Genomic DNA, 14839 nt, shown 5'->3' with positions numbered 1-14839 from the left:
CTGGCCTTGGTGAGCTCCCAGTAGATCATCTCCACTGTCTCAGTGGGTGGGTGCACTCCTCGTGGTCCCGACATCTTTGCTCATGTTCTCACTCCTTCTGCTCCTCATTGGGACCTTGGGAGCTCAGTCCAGTGCTCCAGTGTGGGTCTCTGTCTCTATCTCCATCCATCGCCAGATGCAAGTTCTAGGATGATATGCAATATATTCGTCAGTATTGCTCTAGGGTAGGGTCATTTCAGGTTCCCTATCCTCAGCTTCCCAGGGAACTAACTGGGGACCTCAGCTTGGGCACCTGGGAGCCCCTCTAGGGTCAAGTCTCCTGCCCACCCTAAAGTGGGTCCCTTAACTAAGAATTGTGGTTCCGTGCTCCCCTATCCAACCTTCCTTTATCCTGATCCTCCTGTTTCCCCAAGTCCACCCTCCTTCCCTTCTACCTTTTCTCTCCCCATCTCCCCTAACCCCCATCCCACCCCACCCCCAAGATCCCACTTTTCCCCCCCGGCAATTTTGTCTACTTCCCTTATCCAAGAGGATAACTATATGTTTTTCCTTGGGTTCACCTTCTTACTTAGCTTCTTTAGATTCGCCTATTGTAGACTCCGTGAACCCTATTTATGGCTAGAAACCAATTATGAGTGAGTACATCCCATGTTCGTCTTTTTGGGCCTGGGATACCTCACTCAGGATAGTGTTTTCTATTTCCATCCATTTGCATGCAAAATTCGAGAAGTCATTGTTTTTTACCGCAGCGTAGTACTCTAGTGTGTATATATTCCATACTTTCTTCATCCATTCTTCCATTGAAGGGCATCTAGGTTGTTTCCAGGTTCTGGCTATTACAAATAATACTGCTATGAACATAGTTGAACAAATGCTTTTGACATGTGATAGAACATCTCTTGGGTAAATTCCCAAGAGTGGTATTGCTGGGTCCAGGGGTAGGTTGATCCCGAATTTCCGGAGAAACCGAAACACTGACTTCCACAGTGGTTGCACAAGATTGCATTCCCACCAGCAATGGATGAGGGTACCCCTTCCTCCACAGCCTCTCCAGCAAAGGCTATCCTTGGTGTTTTTGACTTTAGCCAATCTTTTGAATAAATGGGACCTACTAAAACTGAGAAGCTTCTGTAAAGCAAAGGACACTGTCACTAAGACACAAAGGCAACCTACTGACTGGGAGAAGATCTTCACCAACCCCGCAACAGACAAAGGTCTGATCTCCAAAATATATAGAGAACTCAAGAAACTAGACTTTAAAATGCTAATTAACCCAATTAAAAAATGGGGCGCTGAACTGAACAGAGAATTCTCAACAGAAGAAGTTCAAATGGCCAAAAGACACTTAAGGTCATGCTCAACCTCCTTAGCGATCAGGGAAATGCAAATCAAAACAACTTTGAGATATCATCTTACACCTGTAAGATTGGCCAAAATATTCATTTTTATGATTTCTCATGGAAATTTTGTTTTGTTTTATCATCCAGAGCAGTATTTTTTTTTAACAATAGGTTTTATATTCTTTAATTGCTCTGGAGAGGAGTTTCTCCCACAGTGACTGGTATAGACTGGACCATGTTTGATGCGGGGAGGGGGGGCGGGGGCTGAGAGAGACCCTCAAGGCATTTCCAGAAGGCAAAGTGTTGCCTTGCTTGTTTCTTATCAGTCTGCATTCGCTGAAAATTCTGCAGGCTCCAGAATGCAATGGCCTTCTGTTTGGATTAGAAGAAACATTGTTTCTAGGAATGTCCTGTATACAATATCTTTTTAGGTGACCTTGTTTGCCACAATTTAACATTTTATGTTTTAATTTCTCTTTAAGCCTTTGGAAATCACCTTTCCTACCCAAGCCTTATCATAGTCAAGAGAATCAATGTTGACTGTGTGTTGTATCCATACTTCTTGGGTGCTGATGTGATCTTTAAGGGCGAAATTATATTTTTGTATTGCAAATTAGCATTTCTGCATAATTTGGTTGGAAGTGCTCAGAAGTGCAACAGTCTGTGCTCCTCTCTAACAGGGGTATAGACAGCTATGGCAGCAAGAAGAGTTCACAGGGAACAGCAGCTCTTAGGCAGTTCAGTGGTGGAAAGGGCTCACCCTGACTGATGGGCAGGGTTAGAGGGGAGAGAGCTGTGAGCCATGTGGGGAAGTACAGTCCAGCAGGCCCCACAAACCAGCCACGGGGTTGTTTGGGCCAGGCCATGTTGGGTGCCAGGCAAAGACCATTCAAATCCATGCACGAGACAGAAGGAGGAGTCTGGGTCTCATCGCCAGCTGCTCATCCAAGCCCATTGGGAACCAGTTCTCCACCACTGTGCTGTAACCTCTTTCCCCAAGGGTCAAGGCAAACTCCAAGCAGTAACTTCCAGTTCCTTCACAAAAGGGAGAAAGAGAGAGAGTGCACACCACCCTTGTTCTCAATTCTTAACAGGTCACATACACAGAGAAGACCATGCCCTTAGGGATAAGCCACCAGTAATAGCACTGACTTGTCAGCCCAGTTCCCACAAGACTCTACTTATGAAACTCTCACTGACATCAAACTAGAGGTCTTCCTCCAAGGCTTTGAAGGTTTGACAGTATAGCCATGCACCACCATGATCAGCTAGGTTTTACTTCTTAGTTCTAATATTTCATTGTATGAATCTTAAAGCATGGTTTTCTAAAGAAGACATTTGAATTATTTCTGTTTTATAACTATTAAAGTGCAATTTCTAGAACATTCTTAATTCATTTTCATATACATTTTTATGTGCTGAATTGCTATGTCTCAGTGAGGTTGATGATTCTTACTTTTCATAAGAAACTGTCAAACATGCCCTAAGCTGTGAAACCTGTTTCGACCAGAATGCATGAAAGTTTTAGTCACTCTATCCGCTCATCAGCATTTGACTGTTCCTTATTTTATATTTACCAATTTAGGTCTCAGTATGTAAAGGCACAACCTATCAAGCCTGGGAGATCCCACCGACCCACAGGATGGAAAAAATGAGGTAAGGAAGAAACCTGGATTGTGGATGTGCCCTCCTCACTTACACAAATAAATAAATGTAAAACTAAATTTTAAACAATGTTGTAAACAAAATGTTGAATTTCCCTCTGCTCTGACATTACCTTTGTCTGGTAAGTGGTGATGTTGAAGTACACATCATGTGCTTGTTCTTCAGCTGTAACCTCTTGCAATGAGGCGTCATTACCATTCTTGTCAACTTTATTGTCAGTGATTTCAGTTCTGCCTTTATTCCTCTTAGCATTAGTCTTCCATTATATTTCTTTTCAGTTTTGATTATTTCCTTTTAAGATCTCCTTTGGTTTTAAACTTGAACTTCTTAGACTACTGCTTTTCAAAATAACTTGGAAATTGTCATTTTTCAGCATGAGTGAATATTCCATGAGAATAGCAAAATAATTTTTGTTCTGTGCTTGCTAATTAGAGTGTCTCCTACAAATTAGTTCAAGTTGCTTGCAATGCTGATTAAATGTTCCCTGGTTTTGGTAAAATCCTGAAGTACTTTTGTTTCTTACATATACCTACCAATTATTCTGTCTTCCATATTCTTATTATTGTCTAAGCATTCTAGCATTCTATTGGTTTTCCAATTTTCCCATTACTGTGTGAAATAATTACTGAAAACTTAGCAATTTATAGTAATACACTTGTGTTTTACCACAGTATCTTTGGATAAAAACAATCCAGGTATGCTTGTCCAAGTTCTTCTTTTAGAATCTCAGAAAGTTGGAATCCAGAGGATGGCAGGAACAGTGATATAATTCCTAGCTTGGGGTCGCTCTTCCAACATCACTATAATTTTTTATGACTATACTTTAGTTTCTTGAGTTCATAGAACTAGGGATTCCCCTGAATATTGAACATTACATATTCTTAACAAATGGAGAATGTCTTGGAAACCATTCTGCTAGGTGCAAAGGTAATGTAAGCTAAGAGTGACACTTGTGTCCCTTATTTTGGCTATCAAACTTTTGAAAAAAAAATGGGCGCTAGGGAATTAAAATTTTCTCAGGACCAGCATGATGGAAGAAGGGAAAGTCTCAAGTTTGGTTTCAACCAAAGAGGCACTTATTTCTCATGACAATATTTAACAGGGCAGTGAATCTTGATATAATCAAACCTGCCTCTCCTTATAACTTCTCCCAGATATACCCACATCCCCCAATCCCTACCAACGATGCCTTTCTTTTTTCTTTTATGTAATAACACACGGACTCCAATATGGTTAATTCTGTTGACCATATGCTCTTGGATATGGGGTTGTATGCTGGAGCTGGCCATCCTACCAGGAGCCACACTCTTAAATTAAACTGACTCTACAGCTTCAGTTGGAGGCCAAATTGAGGTCCATGCTATGTGCTGTGCTCAGAGGCCTTGTGGATATCTTTTCTGACACCTGAAGCCATCTTGATTGCTCCAGGCTGTGTTATACCCAAAATCCATAGGGATTTTAATGGTCTGTGCTGCTACCTGAAACTATGTTAATGTTCATAGGCCACGTTCCCACCACAGGCCCTGTGAATGTTCATCGACTGTGTTATTACTAAAATCCATGTGGATGTCTGTTGCAGGATATTTTCATTGCACTGTGAAATCTGATACTGTGTTAATAAAATCAACCTTGAAACAATAGGTAAAGTTAGCAACTAGTTGATCAGAATTAACCATAGAGAGTATAGAGGAGCCAGGAAGACACATAGAGAGATACATAGGAAGGAGTAGGGAAAGACTTAGAGTTTTCCTGTCTTTTTGATTTTGTACATGGCTAGAGAGATGCTCTCCTGCTTGGTTTCTGGCCAAAAATATAGGTTATTTCTTGGCCTCTGTGAGCTAGCAGGTTTTTACCCCAACATCTGACTCCTTTATTGGTAAATAGAACAGCAGAGACTTAGTTAAAAACTACACTTTTTTGTCAGCAGCAGAGCCAGTGCCATCAGGACCAGAAATCCTACCAGGAGGTGGCCTGAGTAGCATGGCATTGATGATGGACCGCAAGGTCACAGATGGTAGTTAAAATATCAGTAGATTCATATGTATCTACTAATCTGATGGAAAAACAACAGATGTCCATGGTGTGCTGCCCCCTGAAGCCATGTTGATGTCTCAGGGACATGCTGCCATCTGAGGCCATGTTTGTGTTTGTGGCCTGTGCTCTGCTGAAGGCCATGATAGTGTCTGTGATCCATGCTGTGGTGAATAATATGCTAATGTCCGTGCTACCACCAGAAACTATGCTGAGGTCCAGTGGTACATGGTACTATGGGAGGCCATGTGGATATCCATGATCTGTGCTGTTGCCAAAATCATGTAGAAGTTTATGATCTATACTGTCACTGACTGTAAAAGGCAGGGAAACTTCTTGTGCAATGGCATTGATGACTGCAGAGTCACAGTTGGGACTGAGAGACATAGAAGGCTTCTATGACAACCTCTCCTTTCCAGCTCCCTCAAAAGAAACTGTCTAGACAGGAAGCCTTGAAGAGGAACTCTTAAGAATATGATAGGGATGCTGATGATGGCTTCTGGCAGGGGTCAGATGAGGGGGACTCAGTTTTCTTTAAGGCACAGCCACTGGGAGTTTGACCATGCTCCAGTGAGTATATGGGCACCACCAACTGGACTTGGTATAATTTTTTACTTGGAGGAGTTGACAAGGATGGAAGGGTGGAACTGGAAGGGGCAAGAAGTGAGTGTGATTGAGGTTCATTAAATGAAATTCCCAAATAATCAATGAAGCTGTTAGGTTGAAAAAAATAAAACTGATCCAGAAACCACTGTTTCCTAGCTCCTTGGTTAGAGATAGGTGTTCATAAATTCATTATAACTCCATGGTAAAATGCTGCTTGATTTGACCTTGGTTCATTGAAAGATATTGATGAGTAAGGGTGGGACTTAAGATTTATTTATAAATTTTATGGCTATTTTTTGTATTATGTGAAGGCATACCATTGTGTGTGTAGAGGTCAGAGAACAACATTGCAGGGTTGGTTGTCTTCTTTCACCTGTATATGGGATCTGGTGATAAGATTCAGGTCAGCAGGCTCAACCTCCGAGCAATCTCCCAGCTAAGACAGCTCACTGGCTGTGTCTTGAGGTTCACAGCATGGCCTTCTACTCTAGTGTATCTTTTGATCTACTCACATATGAACAAGAAGCCTCACAATTCTGATGCCACAGCCAACAGCTGCTTTTGTTGCTCCATTGGACTATAACTTGACACAATGGACTATTTCTTTTAAGTTGCTTCTTGTTGGATAATTGGTCATAGCAGTGATAAAAGTAATTAACGTATACAATGTTGTATTGATCAGCAAAGGAGATTTTAACTTGGCAGAGAAATTTCTCTGTCAAGGCCACATGTGCAAGAACTGATAGGATGAGGTATTAAGTACCATTGACTTAGTAATGGGAATGGGGCCGAGCTCTGTGAGATCTGTTCTCCACAAAGTACTTTGCTACCAATTTGCCTTCCTGTGCAGCAGTGATATGGTACCCAAAAGAATGCAAAGCATTTCTAAATTATATATGTTAAAACATGACTGTATAAGAGCATTAAAAAATAAAATTCCCCCTTAATGCCTACATAATTCATAGTATAGACAAATTTGTTCTAAAAACTGCTAATTTATAAATAATAAGGGTTTACTAATTTTACTCAAGCATTTGACTTAATGTGTAGTTTTATTCCTCTCAAGTGACAGCAAAAACATAAAGATTAACAATAAACCTCTCAAGAATAATGTGTTGCGGCAATATTATAAAGCACATTAGAGGAAATAGGAATGAACTTCAACCACACAGCACAAAAAGGGATAAAATTCACTGAATAATACTTAATTACATGAGTTTGTTTAAAGCTCAAACTGGGAGGTTAGAATGCTTTTACATTTCCTTCCTTAGATCCCACTGTAATCTGAAGAATGAAATGCAAGTACTAATAAACCATAATGATAAATAGAAGGGCATGAATGTGACCTGTCTTAGGTAATAAAGTCTGTTGCTTGAGCAATGTATGTATTTAGGGTCTAAATGCTGTAGAAGACCCGAGAAGAAATGAGCTTCAGCTTATAGACCTCAAATCTCAGACAGTCACTTCAGTAGGAAACAAAATAGAGAAAAATAAAAAAGGGTGCAGAAATTGAGATTCATTTCAATTGGCAAGATTAAGGTTAATAGATTTTTTTTTTTTTACTAAATAAATCTAATCTCTGAATGGAGCTGATTACTGCACTTGGGAATGACATATTTTGGGAAAAAGATCTTATTATGGTCTTTGTGTTATCTAATTATCAAAACAAATCTATTATTTATTTTTATGTCTTCAATTTATCCCTCATCTATACTTCTATGTATCATTATTTACCTACATATATTACATAATTATCATTTTCTCAGCTCATCTAGCAATTATTAGTCATATTATACCCTCCTTTCAACTATTATGTCACCTATCATCTCTATCATTTTATGTATCATCTATATATCAATCTTCTATCTGTCCTCTAGCTATAATCTTCTCTCTCTCATCTAGCTATTATCTTCCAAGTATATCTGTCTATCTGTCTATCTGTCTATCTATCTATCTATCTATCTATCTATCTATCTATCTATCTATCTATCATCTATCTATCTATCATTAACATATAATAGTCATTTATCATCTCTCTGTAATTTACCAGTCATTTATCTGTCATCTATCTAGCTATCATCTTTGTTACATCGAATAGTCATAATTTATGCATGTGTATGCATTTATCTGTCTGTTTGTATGGATAAGAGAGAATCTTACTTGGCAAGAAATATTATTTAATGAGTATAAAGTGATATAATTATATTTTAATTAAAACATATTTAATCAAATAAAGGGAAAATAACTAAAGATGAAAGGACAATAATATCTTTAGCCTTACTGGTAAGAGCTGCTGTGTTGTCTGAAGTTATGAGAACACACAAGGGTCTCTATAATATCTGATACATAGAGAAAATTGTAAATACTGAAGTTAAGATACTTAATTATATTTGTTATTTAATATTAAATAGTTTTTATTATCAAATCACAAATAATAACTCTCTGTGGTCATGTTATCTATGTTCACTTTTCAAAATGAGTATGTAAGCTAGATTATGTTTTAAATCAAGCAATCACAAAAAAAAAACAAAACAAAACAGTTGATATGGAACATTTACCTTATAATATGTGTGAATTTACAAATCATGATTGTATAAGGCTATTTTTAGATATTCATTGTAAAATTTTGTTGTTTCCAACTGGTTGTTTCACATATATTTTAGGGATACAATGAGATAGCTTTGGATGAATCTAACTTGTTGGGGCTTCATTTCTGTACTCTCTTGATATGGTCAGATGAAACACAACGTGTACTCCACAGCTTAAAAGAGATATGGGAAGACTGGAAAGTCAAGGGAAAAGGTTGATGGATTTACAATGTATCAGTCAAATATAGAATTTGGGGTTTGGTTGACAAAGGGAATATCTGAGAACTAACTAGTCATTTCTGCCACTTTTCCTAGGGGACATTGTATGAATCATAAAAGAGATTTGGCGTCTTCATTCTCAAAAGGGGACTGATTTAGAATGTCTGAAGTTCTTTTCTACAACCATAGGGTATAATTCTCAGAAAGACTGGTGCTAAATAAAATAGCCTAAATTGAAACAAGAAAAAATTAGACTAGATACTGCAAAGGAAAAAGAAAGTTAACTGTTAAGCTAGTTTCTCTAAAAAAGTATAACTTCTCATTCCACACATTTTTAAAGCTAAATAGGAAGGTAATTCATATGAAAACAGTATGTGGATTGTGTTTTTTAGAAACAGTATGAATTTCTTTTTTCAAGAAGTAATTCACAGTCTGTTATTCAGTTTTGGAAAAGCTTGACTTAGCTAGGCCTTCAGGCATGTTCTTGTTCTTTCTGACTTCTCTAGCCTTAACCTTCTAGTCACTCAAAGGAAACTTCTGTGGTTGTTCATCTTTACGGGTTCTTTGTATATGCTGTTTCTCTGTTCAAGAATATTGTCCATCTCTGTTTAAGCTCCTCATCTGGAAGATTCCACTATTTCTCATAAGATGTCTCTTGACTTTCTTTTCTATGCCAAATAACACTGTTTTGAACTTTTTATTTTTTAGAAAAAAAATCATCTTTCTGCAATAGAATATATGGCTGGAATTTCATTTCTCTGTGTATTCACTACCAAGTTTCATTTCCTTCTGCTCTCCAACTCCAGAGGGTGAGAACTAGCCAGTTTTTATTAGGGATGTGTCCCGAGTGCTCAGACGCAGACCCTTGGACAAACATGGAAGTTTACAATGCATATGCGTCTAACAGGAGAATGATGGCTTTTACTATCTTCATTAATGTTTTTATCTGAATTCATTTTGACTGCTATTTAGAGGAAGTAACCTTTTGCATATATGCTTCCTACGCCATGTGTTTGTGTGATATGGATCATGTGATACAAACCCTAATCTATGCAAGTCTTTCTCTCTGCTCAGCTTCATTATTTCCTTGCTTTCTCATTTTGAGGATCTATAAAGTCCTGCATATACCCACAGTATCTTCCTTCCCAGTTAACATTAAATTATACATAATCTTCACTAGGGTAGTTGTAATCAACAGACACTGATCAGCAAAGCTTACATACAATGAACATCTCATAAAATTATGAAGGACGTGAAAAGTTCATACTATCTATTATCTTTATTGTGCTTATTTCACATCTCAATGTGTTTATATGCATAAATGCTTCCAAATATCCTAAAAATTCTTACAGCACTCAGTAGGATGCAGTGCAGGTTATAAACTTACAACCTAGGAGACATGAGTTTACAGATTAGCCTAGATGAACAAAAGGCCTGATGAGTTTTTTAACTATGCTCTATGATGGTCACACAGTGATGAAATTACCTAATACACATGTCTTAAATATTTAGCTGATTAATAACTGTAGTTATGAAATAAATTGTTGGGATGATAAGGCTGTGGAAAAACAATGCCATGTAATGCAAAAATCAACACACAGTATTAAGACTTCTGTACCGATCCAACATCTGACATATAAGATTTGTTCCTTAGGTTTGTTTGTCAGTTCAATTGGTAATATCTACCTTGTTTGCTCTGCTGGATGACTTTTAAGCAATAATAAAATAGTTTCTCAAATTGTCATAAAAATAAAGACGGAAAGGAGAAGTACGTGCACTTGCAGCACAGACAAAATTCCAGCAAGAATGGTTTTCACACAAACTGAAAATTTTAAAAATGATTCTGGAACTACAAGGTTAAAAAGCTTTCTTGTCTTGGCCTCTTAGTCCCCATCTTTCCTGTGCTTTTGTTTGTGCTGCTAGTCTCAGATTGTGTCACATGAGTTAGTCAGGATGGTTATTCACAAAATAATTTATTATCCACTTATCTGAAAGACAAAGAAGAAGTTCTCAAAATGAAACAGTGCCTCTCCTACCCCAGATATCCAGCTTGGTAATCAATTAGTAAAGCCTGGGATAAGCTCACTTACCTACCAAGTGGTAAACGAAGTCATAGCCACGTGCTGATTGAGTTTTCTAGAAAGAGGGAAGTTAGGAGTAACTATAGGAAAAATTTTATGCTCCGAGGATGAAAGGGCTTCTAGAAAGGTAAAACATATGTTGTGGGAGATCAGAGTTGTGTGCTCTCTCTTTTGGGTGGTCGGAGCCCTCCTGTTGGTCCTCGTAGCCCTTGGACTGAACAGCAAGATTCCCACAAGAGATTTCACTCACAGTATTTTAGCACTCGAACAACCATAGTCTGCATTTTGTTGCTCCATATTCCAAATTTCTACAATATTGTGTGATAATAATAAAAATTGAGTGAAAAATAATGAAATATAAATGAGGCACTGTGTGCAACAGTCCACAGTAAAATCTAGAGATAACTAGACATTGTTAAGTTTGACTGGCTAACATTTTTCTAATGGTAAGCATAAACTAAGGCAGAACCATTATCTTAAACCATTTTTAATCTCCAGAATTTTTGAATGATCCAGTATGGTTGCTTTTTCAGAAAGTACTGAATCTCAGTAAAGAATTTTAAATATTTTTCCTTACATAAATCTGTCACTGTCTCTAGAGAAAGATTTGGTCTATTTATTCACTCTGAACTTGAGAGAATAACTCTGACTTCTATCTCAACACCTGTTTTTCCATGCACATTATGGTGAAAAAGAGTATTTTCCTAATTTCAAATCATGTTCTATTATTTTGAGTTTAGCACCTCAGATAGTCAATAAGTTCAGACCCATTTATAAATTTCAATGGGATTATTGGGTCTTGATAGAAAGAAATACTCAACACTATCATTTGACTTTTAGCAAACAAGTGGGTGTGTTTGAATGTGTACATTCCATTTTATCATCATACCAAAAGAACCAATCTTTTTTTTCCAAGTTTAAATTTTTTTTATTTTCTTAAAAAAAAAACAATCTTAATAATTAGCTTTGTTTGGAACTTATGATGTTTCTTATTTTCTTCTTTATTTTTCCCACTCTACAGTTTATTGGGTTTAGAACTGGACCAAGTCACATGTATACAAAACAAAGCATACTATCCCAAAGCAGAGTAGGGATTAAGGGCTGGGGATCTGTTACTGGCCTTTGGGGGAGTTCTGAGGGGAGGGGTAGTCAACCTAGTCAACCTTCCCACTGCAGAGGTGTGGCCACAGGGTAGAAAGGAGAGGGAGCCACTTGGCTTTGGTCACAAAACTCAGGGCCTGGCACTAAGCCAGGACAGACAGATGGAAGAGAAGCCTCAGAAACCACCCTGCCCAGGAAGCCAGGGACTGTCGGCAGTCCCACTGTGGCGGGTTCAGACCTATACTCAGGGGCTGCTGTAAAGGAAAGGCAGCAAAGCAAGAGGGAGGAAGGACACTGACGAGTGGTCACTGGGGATACTTGGACCTGTGGAAAGGGTGGGTGGGGAGGTGGGCCACCTGCCACTAGGCAGCTAGCAGCGGGTTTCATAAATGCCACTTTCGGCCAATGTATCGCACCCATTTGATGACATCATGGTCACTGTAGTTCAGCTTCGGTTCGAATACCTTCAGGTAGTGCACCTTGAGGCCAGAAGGCGCGAATGGCACCTCAAAGTTCATGGAGATGGGGGGTCGAACCCATTTCTTCTTATCATTGGTGGGCAGAAGCTCAATCTCCGCGCTGATCTGTGATTCCTTCATGCCTGCCATGCGCTTGATCTTCCATAGAATGGCGTTCTTGCTGGCCTTGTACTTGACCTTCCCCTTCATGCAGATCACCTGCACCCCGCTTGTGTTCAGTGGGGTTGGGATCCTCACCTCAATCTTCTGGGCCAGAAGTGAGGGCTTGAAGTTGGACTTGATGAACACCTTGACCTCCAGTTTGGTGCGTCCCACTTCCCGCACCAATGGGATCACCCGGAAAGGAAGGATGATGTCCTTGGTAGTACGGTATCTCATGAGTTCAAACTCTCCATCAGGCGGGATGAAGCTGATGCTTCGTTCAGACTCAAACTTGCTGAGTCGCACACACTGGTGGAAGGTGCAGTCATCGATGGCAATTGATTGTTTACCACTCTTGCCTGTTTCATCAGCTGTGCCTTTGCCTTGCTTTTCAATGACAATCTTGTCATTCATTCCAAACTTGCATTCAGGCATACCACTCAGATAACTCTTCATCACCACCCGGCCTGACACATGGGCACTTAGCACCTGCCCCTGTGGGGACATAAGCAAGTTTACACTCTCCAGAACATCTAGGAAGAGTTCATTTCGGCGATACTTGATGCTTTCCCGCCGCCAGCCGATCTGCCCAGTCACCTGGCTGGTGATCTGGGATTGCTCTTCTTTAGTCTGATGCTGACTCTTGATGCCCTGCTGAGTGACGAAGGTTTTCAGTGCACCTGTCTCTGAGTTCTGTGGGTAGCCAAAGTCCACAATCTCATCCAGCAGCTCATATATGAACACAAAATTGTTCTTGATGTTTTCCTCACTGATCTTGCCAAAGTAAGCAGCCATTACATCACACATCTTATAGAGGAATTCGAAGACCATGGCAGCATTGACATTCTGCTTGGTGACCACTGCCAGCCAGATGTTGGACCGCTTAACATGGAAGAAGCTGGTGCGAGCGATGTTTGTGACAGGGCTGCGCACCTGCTGCCGTGCATGGATCACGTTGACCCGAAAGGCATCCACTGCATTCCTCCCGATGTCATCTCTGTAGACCCGGGAGATGAGCACCTCCCCCTTGTGATTATAGATTAATAACCCTCCAATCATGGTGGCAGCTCAGTCTCTGGGACCCATTGCTCTGAGAACAGACCTGGAGTCAGCAGCCTCCACAAGGCCGGCCTGGCCACTCTCGGATCCCAGGATGTCCGCCCGCCCCTCTTTCTTCTTTTCTTAACCCCCTTTGTCCTTTGATTTTCTAACACTCAACACTCCTAGCTGAGATGACCCAGGAAACAGACTAGGGGCAAGGTTCACATTTACATTTATTGGATGATAGACCTCTGGAACAGCACTTACAAGGGACTAACTTCCTACCCTGAGGAAGCTGCTGGTAATAGGGAGAGTACATAAAAGTGGGAAGAGTAAATGCTAGCAAATACCTAGTTGGTACATTGTTTTCTGTATTATATGATGACTCCTTTTAAATTCTTTTCATATATGTGCATATATTAGCACACTTCTACAGTACTAGATTTCTATGTTTTTTAAAGGTTCTTGTATTAGTTTTTGCTCCCCATATTCCCTTCTTTTCTGGCTCTCCCATGCCCCTCTCTATTTATTGATCCTGTGCTAGCTTCCTCTTTAAACTATATTCTGTTTACCTTTCTTTAGAAGATTCCCTATTCCTCCCTGGTCCCTTTTTGGGTAATTTGGATTGAAGCATACATATGTACAGTTTAAATGTTAGCATAGGCATATAAGAGAAAATACAATATTTGTTTTTGTTTTTCAGGTCTGAAAAACCTCACTTAGGTTGATTGTTTCTAGCGGCATCAATTTTCAAAAAAGTCATAATTTTATTTTTCTTAATTGAATATTGTTCTATTTGTGTAACTGTATGACATTTTCATTATCATTCATTAATGAATGGATATCTAGGCTGCTTCAAAATTCTTGATATTATGAGTAGAGCAACAATAAACATGGATGAAAAAATATTCCTATAGTAAAATAGAGTCCTCAGTGCATATGCTCAAGAGTTATGTAACTGATTCTTGATGAAACTCCGCATGGATTACAATAGTGGTCATTAGTCTACATTCTCACCAAAAATAAATAAATGTTTCCTTTTCTCCACGTCTTTGTCATCATGTGTTGTCATTGATTTTATTGATCTTGGTGTTCTGACTAGGGTAAGATAAAATCTCAGAATCATTTTACTTTGTACTTCCCTGATAGCTAAAGATGTTGGCCATCTCTAAAATTGTTTCTCAGTCTTTTGTGCTTCAGCTTTTGGGAACTCTCTGTTTTGTTCTATATTCCATTTTAAATTGCATGTTAATTTTCTTGATTTCATGTATTTGTTTTGTTTATTTCTTTATACATTAAAGATACTAATCTTTATCAAATACATACTTGGTAAGAATGTTTTTATTTTTCCTTCTATAGGATACTGTCTTGCTGTAATGATGGATTATATCATGTTGAATCATTGGCCAAAGGAGTCCCATAGACTGTCCCCACAACATTACAGGCTATTGCTGAGGCTACTGGTTATTCTCTATAACCTGATAATAAGGCCCTTTTGCTGAAGACCTCATTAACATGAAGAAATTGAGCCACTGCCCAACTAGAAG

At 39.1% G+C, this 14839-nt stretch overlaps 1 pseudogene; it reads right to left on the bottom strand.

Annotated features, from left to right (window-relative positions):
- Positions 1–11515: 11515 nt before the first annotated feature.
- LOC142856209 (AP-2 complex subunit mu pseudogene) lies at positions 11516–13413 on the bottom strand (annotated as a pseudogene).
- Positions 13414–14839: the final 1426 nt, after the last annotated feature.

Source organism: Microtus pennsylvanicus, chromosome 8 (genome assembly GCF_037038515.1).
Source record: "Microtus pennsylvanicus isolate mMicPen1 chromosome 8, mMicPen1.hap1, whole genome shotgun sequence".
Lineage (NCBI taxonomy): Eukaryota > Metazoa > Chordata > Mammalia > Rodentia > Cricetidae > Microtus > Microtus pennsylvanicus.
This window is presented reverse-complemented; position numbering and strand designations above follow the sequence as displayed.